At 35.6% G+C, this 15,321-nt stretch overlaps 1 non-coding gene across 1 annotated transcript; it reads left to right on the top strand.

Annotated features, from left to right (window-relative positions):
• The first annotated feature begins 9,263 nt into the window (after positions 1-9,263).
• Positions 9,264-9,369, top strand: LOC122277895. The gene has a single exon (XR_006229203.1). It is a non-coding gene; the product is annotated as a small nucleolar RNA R71 (small nucleolar RNA).
• The last annotated feature ends 5,952 nt before the right edge of the window (positions 9,370-15,321 follow it).

Here is a 15,321-nt window from a genome sequence, read left to right as displayed (position 1 = left end):
TATTCTTACTTGTTACCTAGAGCTACATGGCAATTTTTGTACCGGTCCAAAGAGCCATCAAAATAAAGTTTTATAGAGAAAACTCATTTACTTCCAATAAGTTTGACTGTAGGAGGATAAGGAACAACATCCCAAGTGTGATTCTCCTCAAGTGCTTGAAGTTCTGCTTATATTGCGTTTTGCCAACACTCATGTTCCATGGCCTGTTTGTAGCAAGAGGGAATGGAAATAGATGATAAAGTAGCGACTAGAGAAATAGGAGAGAAGAAACCATATCAATCAGGGGATTGAGAAGGACGAGTAGACCGGCGAAGAGTGGTGGAAGTAAGAGCAAGATCAAGCGCAGGGTGAAGAACGGAAGGGGGCATAGAGGAAGTGGAACCAAACTCATGTCAACTACATCTTCCATACACAAAACTAGGTTTGAACCTTTCCACAATTGTTGGGGAACCAGAAAAACTAGGCAGAAGAGATAAAAATGCAGATGGCAGCTCAACATGAGATGGAAAGAAATATTAATTTTCAAATACAATCATATTCCTAAAAACCCGTATACGACGAGAGACCAAAAAAATATGTAAAGAGCTTTGGAAAACTTGTCTGCTATTTGCAACCTCATTCTCATTAAGTAGGAAATCTTTACAAGGTAAAAACTATACAAAGTAAGAACTAACTATAAGTCCTAACTATTAGATCTATACATGCTAACGAAGAATAATATAAAAATCTACGTTAACACTGTAATCATGACTTAGCTCCAACTAGTTAGTTCCTCATTCTCAAAATCACAAGTTGCTTCATAATTAGTAGTAAATGTCAAATCATGATTGCATCGGATATCAAAACTTACAGGCTTTGGGATGAATCTAAAATTCACCTCCTATAAACAATAAGAGAATTGCTTCTCTTCCAGATGGAGGATCCCGACAGGGATCTTGTCAAGATCCTCGACATGTGCTTTTTTTTTTCTTTTTTACTAAATGATTAAGGAAATGTTTTTTTTTTAACGATGTTGTGAATTTTTTTTTAATATTTAAAAGTGTTAAGCTCTCTCCTACAACTTGATGAGTTGTTTTAAAAAGTTAAATTATTCATTTTTCTTATAATGAATAAAGAAGTTACACTAGAAGATGAGGTCTTGATAGCTAATACTTGGTCCTATCCTTTCTTAAGGGTGGGGTGTGGCCATTTTGCTCTGACAAAATGTATGTCTCTTAGATAATAGTCTGAAGAGTTTTGCAGTTATGGTTGAGGAAATAACAATGTTATGGAAGGGATTATCATTGACTAAGGCTGAACACATCCTCCTTGCTCCTTGCATTGCTTGTCAATGATAAGCACACTAACAAGGAGGCATTCAGATCAACAATGGCCAAAGTCTAGAACCTAGGAGGGTGGGTGCAGTTTCATGATGTAGGTGATAATAGATTTTTGGTGGAGCTCCACCATTTAGAAAAAGAGAAGGTGATGCATGGCCGCGCTTGGTCTTTCGATAGACATCTAATTAGTCTCAATGTATTTGATGGGACCCTCTTGCCAAACGAAGTGCAGTTCCAACATGAACCCTTCTGGGTGCAATTACACAACCTCCCCTTCGTTGCTATGACTGAGGAAATTGGACTACATCTGGCCTTTTGCATGGGTAAGGTTCTTAAAGTAGAAGTGGATACAAATGGCAAAGGGTGAGGGAGGTTTCTTGGAATTCATGTGGAAGTTGATATTTCAAGCCCTTTGATTTGAGGATGTGTTCTTAACATAGCGGGCAAGCAAATGCTTATTCATTTCCAGTATGAACAACTGCCAACTTTTTGTTTTAAGTGTGGCACTTTGAACCATAAGGACAACAAATGTACTAAGGCGAAAGGGGATGATCAGTTTATGGAACAATATGGCTAATGTCTACGTGCCTCACCATTTAATTATGTAGTTACTTTGGCCAGTATGGTGGTACCTTGAGCTCTAACAACTATAGTCCCCACTGACAAGCAGATTCCAATGAGAAAAAATGAAAAGAGATTCCTGAAGAGGCAAGTCAAGCGTTATCCAAGGAAAATAGAGGAGTTATTGGCAAGGATCATGGCATAGAGGTCCAGAAGGAGCAAATATTGGAGAAAATAAGGAAGGCTTGCCTTTTTTGGAAGTCAATAGCCATCTCTTTGTAAGTCAAACTTCTTCTCTGCTCACTCTTCAAGATTTTTTTAATAAAGAAGGTAGGGAGGATTTCCTCTAAGTTATGGAAACAGAAACAAGGAATCATGATTCTCATGCTTTCCATAGTACACCTTCTTCTAATATCATCATTGATGTGGAAATTGATTCAGTCAATCTTGGTTTACAAGAATCTCCTATGAAATCTAGTAGGGTGTCCACGTAGAGAAGGAAAGATAGAAGAAAAAAGTACTACACAAAATGGAAAGGCAAAAGGCTTCCCACTTGGTAAATGTAACAAGATGTCTGTTGTCATTGGCAAAGGAAATTTGGTACTATCACCTGTATCCAAAAGGCTCAAAGCTTAGCTCACACCTGCAAAGAGATTAACTCAGGATGATTTGGTGGTGGCTACTATGCAGCCTCACCACAACCAATGATTTGCTTAAGCTGTAACTATTGATGGCTTGGAAATCCTCATACAATTTGTGAGCTTCACCAACCGTTGAAATCTAAGTGCCTACAATTAGTCTTTATCATGAAGACTAAGTGTTGTAGAGATAAGGTGGAGAGTATTAGAAACAAAATTGGATTTGACAAAAGTTTTGTGATTAACAGTAGGGGATGGAGAGGGAGTTTAGCTTTGCTATGGAAATCCAATGTGGTGGTGGAGTTAGAATCCTACATTGATTGGCATATTTTAGTTTGGTTTTCTTATCCACAAGCTGATGAGAGATGGATATTCACTAGGTTCTATAACCTTGAAAGTGGTAAAAGAGTGGAAAGTTAGAGACTGCTTCAAGCACTAAAGCCTCAAGGTACAATGGGTAGGCTTTGTGTTAGGGACTCTAATGTGATTCTTAAACAATATGAAAAGTTTGCTGTTGCAAGAAGACCCACTAGACAGATGGAGACTTTTCAATTTGCTTTAGAGGCATGTGAATTGTATGATTTAGGCTATAGTGGGGATAAATTCACTTGGAGAAACAATAGAGATGGGGAAGTTTTTACAAAGGAAAGGCTTGAGAGAGAGAGAGAGAGAGAGAGAGAGAGAGAGAGAGAGAGAGAGAGAGAGAGAGAGAGAGAGAGAGAGAGAGAGAGAGAGAGAGAGAGAGAGAGAGAGAGAGAGAGAGAGAGAGAGAGAGCATGCTTTGGAATGAAGTCTATCTATTATAACTACCACCATGTAGGTCAAAAGTTAAAAATTCAAAAAAAAAAAATGCTATTTGATTATATCTAAGATCACGTGCATGTGAGGATGAAATGAAGGATTGAAAAGGTAAAAAGGACCAGAGTTTCACACCGTGGGGCCTTTGGTTTGACTTGGACGACACACTTTTCATATTGAGAATTTTTTCTTTACAGTTTGGAAGAAGGACGCTATGAGTTGGAGGACAACGATGAGGAGTAATTTTTTTCAGTGTTTGTTTTCTTTCATTCCTTAAGAAAATTATGGTGAATTCGTTTATATTGAATTTAATTTTTAGCATGAACTAAATTTTCTTTATTATAGGAAAACAATGTAATCTAATTCCAAACTATGTTTGCTTGTCTATGTTAATTTAAAGTAATTCTCTTATATGTTTGTCTGATTTATTCTGATCTAATTGCTTCTAATTAACTGGTCATTAGTTAGATGATTTTAATCTTATAATTTGCTATCGAAAGAAAGAATTATAGGATAGATCTTGAATATTTTGGCATAAGTAAATATAGAGATTGAAAGACTTGTATGAACCTATGTAATATTCAAATCGTTAGTCTTGATACTTTCTTGCTTTATTAATTTTCATACTCTAGTGTAAAATGATGAATAAGAATAATTTCCAATCGACTATCGAAATAGGCTTTTGGATGAGTTGGAGATTTACTAATAAATAAAGAGAATTAAATTAAATTAGTTAGATGAGTAAAACATAGTGAGAGATTAGGTGAAATCTATTTCCTAGAAGTTTTTTTTCTCATTAATTTGATTTTCGAACAATAGCTTCATTTTCCTTTGAGTATTTTCTTTGAATTGATTTTCTTTCAAATTGCAATTACAAACAATCTTAGTGACTTTCCTAAATAAAGTTGAGATTAGAATAATTTCAATACTTGTCAAAAGTAAGTTACCAATCCTTAAGGACAATACTCTTCTTATCATTTAACTATAAAACTACGATATTGTGCACTTACAGTTTTGCACCAATCACCTAGTTTCTTGGTGAATCAGCCGTAGTTTATAATTTTCAGCTCTTTATTTATGCTAAATAAACTTTCATCAAAATCCAAATTATTCAAAAAAATAAAAATAAAAAAATAAAAGAAAGTTCTATGGGTTGCCTCCCATAAGTGCTTGTTTTAAAGTCTACAGCCAGACTTTTGAAGCTTCATCAATTAGAGCCTCCAAGAGGAATAAGTACATAGTTCCTCTCCACTTGTTCTCTATAATCGTGCTTCAATCTCTGATCATTAACTCTGAATATATTTCTTGTCTTGTCCTTCAAGTCTATTGATCCAAAAGTGGAAACTTTGTCAATTGTATAAGGACCTGTCCATCTTGATTTTAACTTACCCAAGAAGAGTTTGAGTTATGAATTGAAGAGTAAAACCTGATGTCTTGGTGCAAACTCACGCCTAAGAATCTGTTTGTCATGCCACTTCTTCGTCCATTCTTTGTAGATCTTTGCAATTTCATAAGCATCGTTCAGGAACTCATCAATTTCATTCAATTGAAGAAGTTGCTTTTCCCCTACTGCTTTCAAATCAAAATTAAACTTCTTTATAGCCCAATAAGCTTTATGCTCCAACTTAACAGGGAGATGACACGCTTTTCCAAATACAAATCGGTACAGAGACTGATAGGTGTTCTAAAAGCTATACGGTATGCCCACAAAGCATCATCAAGCTTCTTTGCCCAATCTTTTCTATTGGTGTTGACCATCTTCTCAAAGATGTTTTTGATTTCTCGATTTGAAATTTCAGCTTGGCCATTAGTTTAAGGATGGTAGGCAAGTGCTATCTTGTGTCTCACACCATATTTAGAACGAAGGTTGTCAAACAGCTTGTTGCAAAAGTGGGTCCTTTCATCACTAATAATATCTCATGGAGTGCCAAATCTTATGAATATATTCTTATGCAAAAATTTGAGCACTACCTTTGCATCGTTTGTTGTTGTAGCAATTGCTTCCACCCATTTTGACACATAATCAACTGCTAACAAGATATAAACAAAGCTAAAAGAAAGAGGAAAAGGACCCATAAAATCTATTCCCCAAATATCAAATAACTCAACCTCTAAGATATTTTACAATGGTAGCTCCTGACGCCTTGAAATATTTCTCATATGTTGACACACCAAAATATAACTATCACGAAAAACAAAAGGCCAAAAGAAACCACATTGAAGTACCTTAACTATTATTCGTGTTGCTCCAAAGTGTCCTCCATATGATGATGAATGACAATGATGGAGAATGGCTTGCATCTCTTCTTCTAACACACATTTTTGGATGATTTGGTTAGGGCATCTTTTGAATAGCAAAGGCTCATCCCAAAGATAATATTTCACATCATGCAGAAACTTCTTGCATTGGTGGTAAGTGAGATTTGGTGGCAATACTTTACAAGCTAGGTAGTTTACAATATCAGCATACTAGGAAGCTTGATCTCACATGCAAACAGTTGCTCATCAGGGAATGTTTCTTGGATCATTGAATCTGGTCTTTCTTCCTCTTGCTCCAGTCGGGAGAGATGATCAGCAACTGAATTTTCGTTTCCTTTCTTATCTTGAACCTCCAAATCAAATTCTTGAAGAAGCAAGATCCAATGAATCAGCCTAGGCTTAGCATCATTGTTTCCAAACAAGTAACGAATTGTTGCATGATCAATAAATATTATCAACTTTGTACCAATAAGGTAAGACCGAAATTTATCACAAGCAAATACCACAAAAAGTATCTCCTTCTCAGTTGTTGTATAATTTAATTGAGTTTTATTCAATGTTCGGCTTGCATAATAGATGGCCCTAAACAATTTGTATCGCCTTTGCCTCAACACTGCTCCAATTGCAAAGTCACTTGCATCACACATGACTTCAAAAGGTTGATTCCAATCAGGTATAATCATAAGTAGTGCTGAAATTAGTTTCACCTTGATTGCATTAAAGGCCTACAAACAAACATAATCAAAGTCAAATGCAGAATTGTTTTAAGAAGATTACATAAAGGTTTAGAGAGTTTAGAAAAATCCTTTATAAATCTTCTATAAAAGCCCGCATGTCCCAAAAAACTTTTGATTCCCTTCACATTCTTTGGAGGTGGTAGTTTTTCTATGGTTGCAATTTTAGCTCGATCAACCTCAATTCCTTTAGATGACACTCTATGGCCAAGCACAATCCTTTCTTGAACCATGGAATGACACTTATCCTAATTTAAGACTAGCTTTTTATTTTCACATTTGTGCAAAACAAGACCTAAATTATGCAAACAATTATCAAAAGATGTACTAAAAACTTAAAAGCCATCTATGAAAATTTTCATTATATCTTCCACCATATCAAAGAAGATAGTCATCATGCAACATTGAAATGTCGCTGGGGCATTGCACAATCCGAAGGGCATCCTCCTAAAAGCAAATGTTTCATTGACACATGTGAATGTAGTTTTCTCCTAATCTTTAGGGGCTATGGAAATCTGGTTATACCCCAAATAACCATCTAAGAAGCAATAATAGGAATACCCGGCCAATCGATCCAACATTTGATCAATGAAGGAAAGTGAAAAATGATCCTTTCTTGTTGCTTTGTTCAATTTGCGGTAATCCATGCATTCATGCCAGCCCGTAACTATTCTTGTAGGAATAAACTCATTATTGTAATTTTTCACCACCAACATTCCACCATTTTTCTATATAATCTGCACTGGACTTACCCATGAGCTATCTAAAATAGCATAGATAATTTCAGCATTAAAGAGTTTCAAAATTTCAGCTCTCACGACTTCCTTCATTGTTGGATTTAATCTTCTTTGGTGCTCGATCGACAGTTTGTAAAGTTCTTCCATTAAAATCTTGTGCATACAAATGGAGGGACTTATACCTTTTATGTCAGAAATAGTTCATCCCAAGGCTATTCTATTCTCCTTTAACACACATAGCAGCTTTTCCTCTGTTTCGGGTGTGAGTGATGTAGCAACAAACATTGGAAATGTATAACTATCACCCAAGAATGCATAACAAAGGTGCTCAGGTAATTGCTTCAACTCTGGAATTGTAGTTTGCAACACCTTTTCTTTAGAAATGATAGAATCCATCTTTGCTACCATTGACTCTAGCCTCCCCACTTCATTGCTAAGTGATGTAATCTACTGCAATGCTCTCAAGACAAATACACAGTTGAGAAAGTGGAGAAATTATTCACTAACAAAAGGTAAATCAGATTCACAAGCAGCAAAGTTATTAAAATTATAAGCTTAAGATGAAGTGGTGATACATTGTTCTAGGTGATCGGCTGGTACATCTTCTTGAAAGACTTTTTCTATGCATTGCTTAATGACATCTACCTGAAAGCAAGTACTTGGATCTTCTGAAAATTTTATAGCTTGGTAAATGCTGAACATAACCTCTTCCTTGTTAACTCTCAATGTTAATTCACCCTTTCGAACATCAATTAAAGCCCTTCCTGTAGCCAAGAATGGTCAGCCAAGAATTAATGGCACTTCTTGGTCTTCCTCTATATCTAACACCACAAAATTAACAGGAAAAAAATTTATCCACCTTTACCAATATGTCTTCTATGATTCCACGTGAATACTTAATAGATTGGCCTGCTAGTTGCAAAGAAATGGTTGTTTGTTTTATCTCTCCAAGTCCTAATTTCCTGCAAACCAAAAATGGCATAAGATTAATGCTAGCACCAAGATCACATAAAACTTTATCAAAAAATAAATTTTCAATAGTGCAGAGCAAAGTAAAACTCACCGGATCTTTTAATTTTTGAGGTAATTTCTTTCGAAAAATGGCACTGCATTCTTCAAAAAGTTTCACTGTTTTGAACTCCTCTAACCTTCTTTTCTTTGAAATGATGTCCTTCAGGAATTTGACATAATTTAGCATTTGTTCCAAGGCATCTGTAGAATGATTATTTATGTAAATTTTTTTAAAAATATCCAAAAACTAATCTAATTTTTGTTTTTGAAAACGTTGAGGATAAGGAAGTCGAGTAGAGAGAATAGGAGGATTGTTAGGAAATGAAATTGCTGAAGGCATGTCAATCTCTCTTAGTGTATCATCAACAATCTCCTCTTCTTCTACTCTATTCTTAATTTGGCCATTGTTCGCAGCTGTAGGGGTGGACTTGTTTTCCTTTGATGGTGACCTCTCATTTTCTCTTCCACTCATAAGTGTGATGACCTTGCATTGTTACTTTAGATTCACTTATGTGTTATTAGGAAAAGTTCCTCTTTGTTGGGCATTGATGGTTGTGGCTAATTACCCAATTTACACTTCAAGATTCTTCATAGTGGTTTCCATGTTGTTACAATGAGTCTCAATGTTATCCAACCGTAAATCTGTCTTTTTAAACCTTGCTTTTGTCTCCTTAACAAAGGAAACCATGGCATCCTCAAGTATCTTTTTCTCGCTTGGTTGATTATCAAATCCTGGAGGAGGCTGCAGCACATTCTTTGTGTTTCTATAAGACAAATTCTCATGATTTCGAAGCCCTGGATGGTAGTAATTTGGCATAGGAGTACCACGATAGCTGTAGTTTCGATTGTTGATGTATTGAACTTTATTGACTCACTTCATTACTTGAAACTGTCATACTTGTAACTGCAACATATTATGCACCTTGTGGTATCCTTTGGGTTGTCAAAGTTGAAATCTAATGAGATAAAGCAGCAACTTGAGCTGAAAGGGCTGCTAACGACACTAATTCATGAATTCTAGTAACTTTCTTAGCCATAATTCTTTTAGTTAGCCATTGATAGTTGTTTAAGGCCATTTCTTCCAAAAGATATTTAGCACCTTCAACTATTTTTGACATCAAAGTTTCACTAGAAGCGGCATCAACTATAGCTCGAGTTTGCCCATTTAACCCATTATAGAACATTTGAACTTGCAACCAATCTGGCAATTTGTATTGAGGGCAGCGTTGAATCAAATCTTTATACATTTCCCATGCTTCATAGAGTGACTCAAAATCATTTTGCTTGAATTGACCAATCTTACTCTTGAGTTGGGCTGTTTTTGTAAGTAGAAAGAATTTACTAAGAAACTTTTCTGCCATGTCCTGTCAACTAGTGATACTTCTCGATTGTAGAGCTTGTAGCCAAACTCTTGCCTTGTCCCTCAAAGAAAAAGGAAACAATCGCAGTCTAATAATGTCTTCAGTAACACCATTAATCTTTATAATATCACAGATCTCCAAAAACATCGCCAAATGAATATTGGGATCATCAAGTGGCAATCCGCTGAATTGGGCTTACTGCACCATGCTTATCAAGGCTAGTTTGAGCTCAAAGTTGTTGGCATTAATGAGTTGGCATCTTATATCTGAATAGTTGTTGTTCACTATTGGTTGTACATAATCTTTTAAGCTGCGTGGCTATACATCATGTTGTCCGTCAGCCATGGCTTGTATTTTGTTTTCTTCGTAATCTAAGAGTTATCTCAATCTTTGAATAAAAAATGAGTAATATCACGAGATCTAGCATGGCACAACCAACATCAAAAACACACCTATAGAACAAAAAAAAAAAAATGCAAATCAAATAAAATACAATTCTAAATTAAAACCAAGATTAATTTCTATCAATATTGGGAAAACTAAGAATAAATCAATTCCCAGCAATGGCGCCAAAAACTTGATCGGTGCAAAATTGTAAGTACACAGTATCATAGTTTTATAGTAAAGTGATAAGAAGAGTATTGTCCTCAAGGATTGATAACTTACTTTTGATAAGTATCAAAATTATATTAATCTCAACTTTATTTAGAAAAGTCACTAAGATTGTTTGTAATTGCAATTTGAAAGAAAATGAAGTCATTGTTCGAAAATCAAATTAATGAGAAAGAAAACTTCTAGGAAATAGATTTCACCTACTCTCTCACTATACTTTACTCATCTAACTAATTGAATTTAATTCTCTTTGTTTGTTAGCAAATCTCCAACTCATCCAAAAGCTTCTTTCGATAGTCAATTAGAAATTATTCTTGTTCATCATTTTCCACCAGAGTATGCGAATTAGTAAAGCAAGAAAGCATTAAGTCCAATGATTTTTATACTAAATAGGTAAATATAGTGAGTATATGGACTGATAAGTGGTTCCCTTAGAATAACACCTTCAAACCTCAAAGCTCAATCAGATTCTTACAAGCTGACACTAAGGTATGTAATTTTATTGATTCAAATTTCAGACACCCACCAGTGGAATGACTCTTTGCTCAATGCCATTTTCTCTAGAGAAGAAGCAGCAATCATTAAATCCATCCTTACTAGTCACTACAATAGGCCAAATCAGAGGATTTGGAGATGTACTTCAAATGGTGATTTTACTGTCAAAAGTGCATTACCATCTCTGTTGTGAAATCCAAGATCGTGGAAAAGGACAGACTTCAGTCATACAAACTAAACCAGAGGACTGGACTAAGATATGGCACCTATAAATCCCAAATGCTAATAAAACTTTTTTCTTTGGAGAGCTTGCCTCAATGCTCTTCCAACAAAAGTTAATTTAAAAATCAAGAAAGTGGATGTTAGCCTTGAGTTTCCAGTATGTCAACAATATCCTAAAACAATGGAACATGTGCTACCAGATTGCATTGTAGCAAATGATGTGTGGGGACAATGTACTATCAGTGTTCAGAAAAGTGGAACTCACAGCCAATTTTTCAAAGAACAGGTGGAGAAGATGTTTTCTACCTTAAACTAGCATGAGATTGAGGAATTTGCTATGGTTAGTTGGTTGATATGGAAGAGGAGGAATGATTTCATTTTTAATAACAAATTTACTCATCCCTCTACACTAGTGCAGCAAGTAAAGGACTTGATTTATGATTTTCAATTCTCCTCTCAACACTTAGGCAACACCAAGTCTAGTAGGGCAGTTAGTGATACATGGCAAGCACCTCTCCAAGGTATTTTTAAGCTGAATTGAGATGTTGCTTTGGATAGTATTCACTGTAAGGTGGGGATTGGAGCTATTATACGAGATTAGAAGGGCACTGTCAAGGCTACTTTGAGGATAAACAGAAGTTTATTCCCTGACCTTCTCTATTGGCTGAAGCAGTTGCTTCTCTCCAGGCCATTATTTTCTGTCAAGACTTGGGTTATAGGGACATTATATTGGAAGGTGACTCTCTGCAAGTAGTCAAAATTTTTTATTAATTATGAGGAATATGGAACAAGCACTGGAACATGGTCTGTGCAACACACTGGAAGAGATAACAATAGATTTGCTCATGCTCTTGGACAAGATGCTTTGGGTTTGAACTATTCTCTTATTGTATTGGAAGAAATTCCTCATTGTATTCTTCCTCTCTTATGAGAGTTTTATGAATAATATAGACCTTTTCTCCACAAAAAAAAAAAAAAAATGATGTTTTTATTAAATATTTTATTTATTATTTTGCAATTATTTATCTAGTTTTAATTAAATGCTCACATTCCCCTTGATAATTTTTTTTAGCAAGTCAATCATTGTCATGTGTTTAAAAAAGTTTTAGGACTAGAAAGACTAGACCTATGAGTTTTAGGGTCATAATACTCACATGGCAATCTCACCTATGATCCCAACATTTGGAACCGTAGTTCATAGTGCAAAGCACAGAGGAAGATGAATAGAAGATCTGCAAGATTATCCATACAACTAACTAGATTTGCTCTCATCAGTAATGCTGACTTGAAGAATAGAGTGGTTATTCTTTTCCTCAAAACTTTAAGCTTACTTTTTCAGAAGAAAATATTTATTTTAATTTGGGCATGTCGTAGGCTCCTATGCATTAGACATGTATGAGACACGGTTGCATTTTTCTTTTTGGCTATGTATATTTTTCTTTGATATTTTAGAGAGAAAAATACTTTAAACACAAAGGAAATATACAAAAGTAAACCCACAAACGGATTTCATGAAATCACATCAGTTTTTAGATTTATTTTGTGTGATCTTTTTATGTTTGTACCAGTTCTCCTTTAAATATTGTGACTATAATCCTTTGGAACTATAGAATCTAATGCTAAGTACACATTGATACTGAGATATATTACCCTCCTTGAGGACACGTGGACTTGAATTCTTGCATCTGATGTGCCTCAACTCGATCCTCTCGCTAGACTAGAAGGTCTGGGTGTCACATTCTTTATTACCCATAGCAAAAATTTCCAGTTCATCCTATCAAACTCTTTTTCCATATTCTAGTTTGTTCTTCTTTTCACTTGTTTGTGTATTGCATGAAATATTCACTTGCAATACCACTTCATAAGTTAATGAGGGACTTGAATTTTTTTTAGTTTGTTTGATAATCATAATCTTTTTTAGATGTTTGTCATTAATCATAATTTTTCTTAGGTAGGCAGGAGAAATTGAGTTCTGGACATCTCTTGTTAACAAATGTCATCAGATAATTAAAAGATTAAGAATATGGTAAATTATTTAGTGAATCATTTAGACAATAAGCGAAAATAAAATATTGTTTGGAAGAGAGAGAGATTGAGGTTTTTCAAAGGTTTTATTTGAATTTGAGAGACATGAGATGTATCTTATATAGTAATTGATGAACATGTCTAATTTTATTTCGCTCTAGAAAAGGAAATGATTTGCATAGTTCTAGGGTTTGAAAATCTCCCGTAGTTTTTTTTTTTATAGCAAACATAGAACTTTCTTCATTAAAACAACAACAAATTACATCGCAGATTCAGACCAAATAATTTGAGAGATACATTCAGGAAAAGAATCCCACCAAACTATCAAATCTTCTAGATGCTTAGCATCTTGCTAAGTTGTGAGTTGCCTCATTTGCCATGCGCCCCTTATGTTGAACTAAACATCTTGGTATTCTCTTCATCAACTCTTTCACTTCATGAACTAAATTGCCCCAAGCTGACCTTGACTCCGAAGTATTGTTTAATTCCTCTACCAACATTAAAGAGTCACTTTCAATAACCAAGTCTAGAATGCCCATTGGAATGAAGAGTTGTAGACCTCTCAGTATTGCTAACAACTCCACCTCCATAGGATCAGTCACACCACTTTCTTTTTTGCTTGTAGAAAACAAGACCACTCCTCTATCATTCCTCAACAGCATTCCTACACCTGCTTTATCCTGATCTTCAAAAATTGCCCCATCCACATTGAGCTTCAAAGCACCTAAAGATGGAGGTTGCCAACAAAAGCATTGTCTTTTCCTCGGGTGCCTCACATCTCTGACCTCTTTATATTCAGCTGCAATAGATAAAGCTTTATCAATAGTCATATTAGGTCGTATAGTTTTGTATTTAAAAATCTGCTGGTTTCTCCTATACCACATGCCCCATGCTATAAGGAAAAATTTTTCAAGATCACCAAGCTTTCCCTTCTCCATGACCTCCATTGCAATCTGTATGACATCCTTCTGCACATCAGTATTCAATAAACCCTAAAAGTGCTTGTGCCATGACTGAATTACCATTGGACAATAACATAATGCATGCCCCACATCTTCCTCATTATTGCAGCACACACTGAGCTTCATTAATAATAAACCTCCCCTTAAGGTTGGCATGGGTTGGAAGTCCATTCTTGCAAGCTCTCCAAGTAAAGATTTTTATTTTATTAGGTAGTCTCAACTTCCATAACTTTGTCCAAAACTTGCTATAATTATCAGCATTTGAACACTCCCCCTCTTGTTTGTCTAACTTCTGAAAGTAGTCATATGCACTCTTAGAACTAAACACCCCATCCTTCTCATGATCCCATATAATACAATCAGGCCTCACCTCATTACTGATCAAAATTTTCAACACAAATTCTACTGCAGCAGGTGGCAACAGCCTTCTAACCTTTTCCATACTCCACCATCTTGTATTCTCATCAATAAGGTCTTCAACCATAAGTGTCTCATCAATATTTTCCTGTGTCGAATGTTGCAACACTCTGTATCCAAGTATCCAATAATCTGTCCAAACCTTTATTGACTTACCATCCCCAACTCTCTATCTACAACCCCTCAACATGTCATCTTTTGATTCCCAGATACCCCTCCAAACGTATGAAGGTGTAGATCCCAGCCTTGAGTTATTAAAATTAGAGGAAGGGAAATATCTTGCTTTATACAACTTGTGCAGAAGTGTAGTCTCATCTATCATGATCCTCCAAGCTTGTTTTGCAAGAAGATCTTGGTTAAAAAATTTCAAGTCTTTAAAACCCAACCCTCCTAACACCTTCGTCTTACACATTCTCTTCCATCCTACCCATCTAATTTTCTGTTCCTCCTGCTTCTAGCCTTACCAAAAATTTGCCATTAACTGTTCCAACTCAGAGTAGATGGTAACTTGAAACAGCTCATGTATAAGTAGGGATGGCCATTACAACAGCCTTTAACAGCACTTCCTTACCTCTCTAGGACAATAAATTCTCTTTCCACCCCTTCAATTTATGCCAAACCTTATGTTTAAGATCTGAGAAAGCTTGCTTCTTCCCTCTTCCAACCATAGGAGGTAGGCCAAGGTATTTGTCATATTGTTGAAATTGTTGAGCTCCCCATAAGTCCATAATCTCCTGCTCGTTACTTGGATTAACATTTTTGCTAAAAATCATCGAGGTCTTTTCTGTATTGACCTTCTGACCAGATGCCCTTTCATAAATGCCAAGTAGATGTTGTATATTCAAACAAGTCTGTACATTTGCCCTGCAAAATAGCAAACAGTCATCTGCAAACATAATATCGTTCAACTTGGGAGCACCACGACAAATCTTCAAGCCTTCAATTTGTTTTGATGTTTCAACCTACTGTAGGAGAGTGATTAGCCCCTTAGTACATAGAAAGAACAAATAAGGAGATAATGGATCTCCTTGCCTAATCCCTCGAGTTGGAAACAAAGGTCCTTTTGGTTCACCATTCACCAATATGGAAAAAGAAACATACTTAACACACCCCATAACCAACTTAATCCACTTCCCATGAAAACCCCATTCTCTCCATCACAACTTCTAA

This window comes from Carya illinoinensis, chromosome 9 (assembly GCF_018687715.1).
Source record: "Carya illinoinensis cultivar Pawnee chromosome 9, C.illinoinensisPawnee_v1, whole genome shotgun sequence".
NCBI lineage: Eukaryota > Viridiplantae > Streptophyta > Magnoliopsida > Fagales > Juglandaceae > Carya > Carya illinoinensis.
Note: the sequence above shows the minus strand (reverse complement) of the source record. Positions and strands in the feature narration are given on the sequence as shown.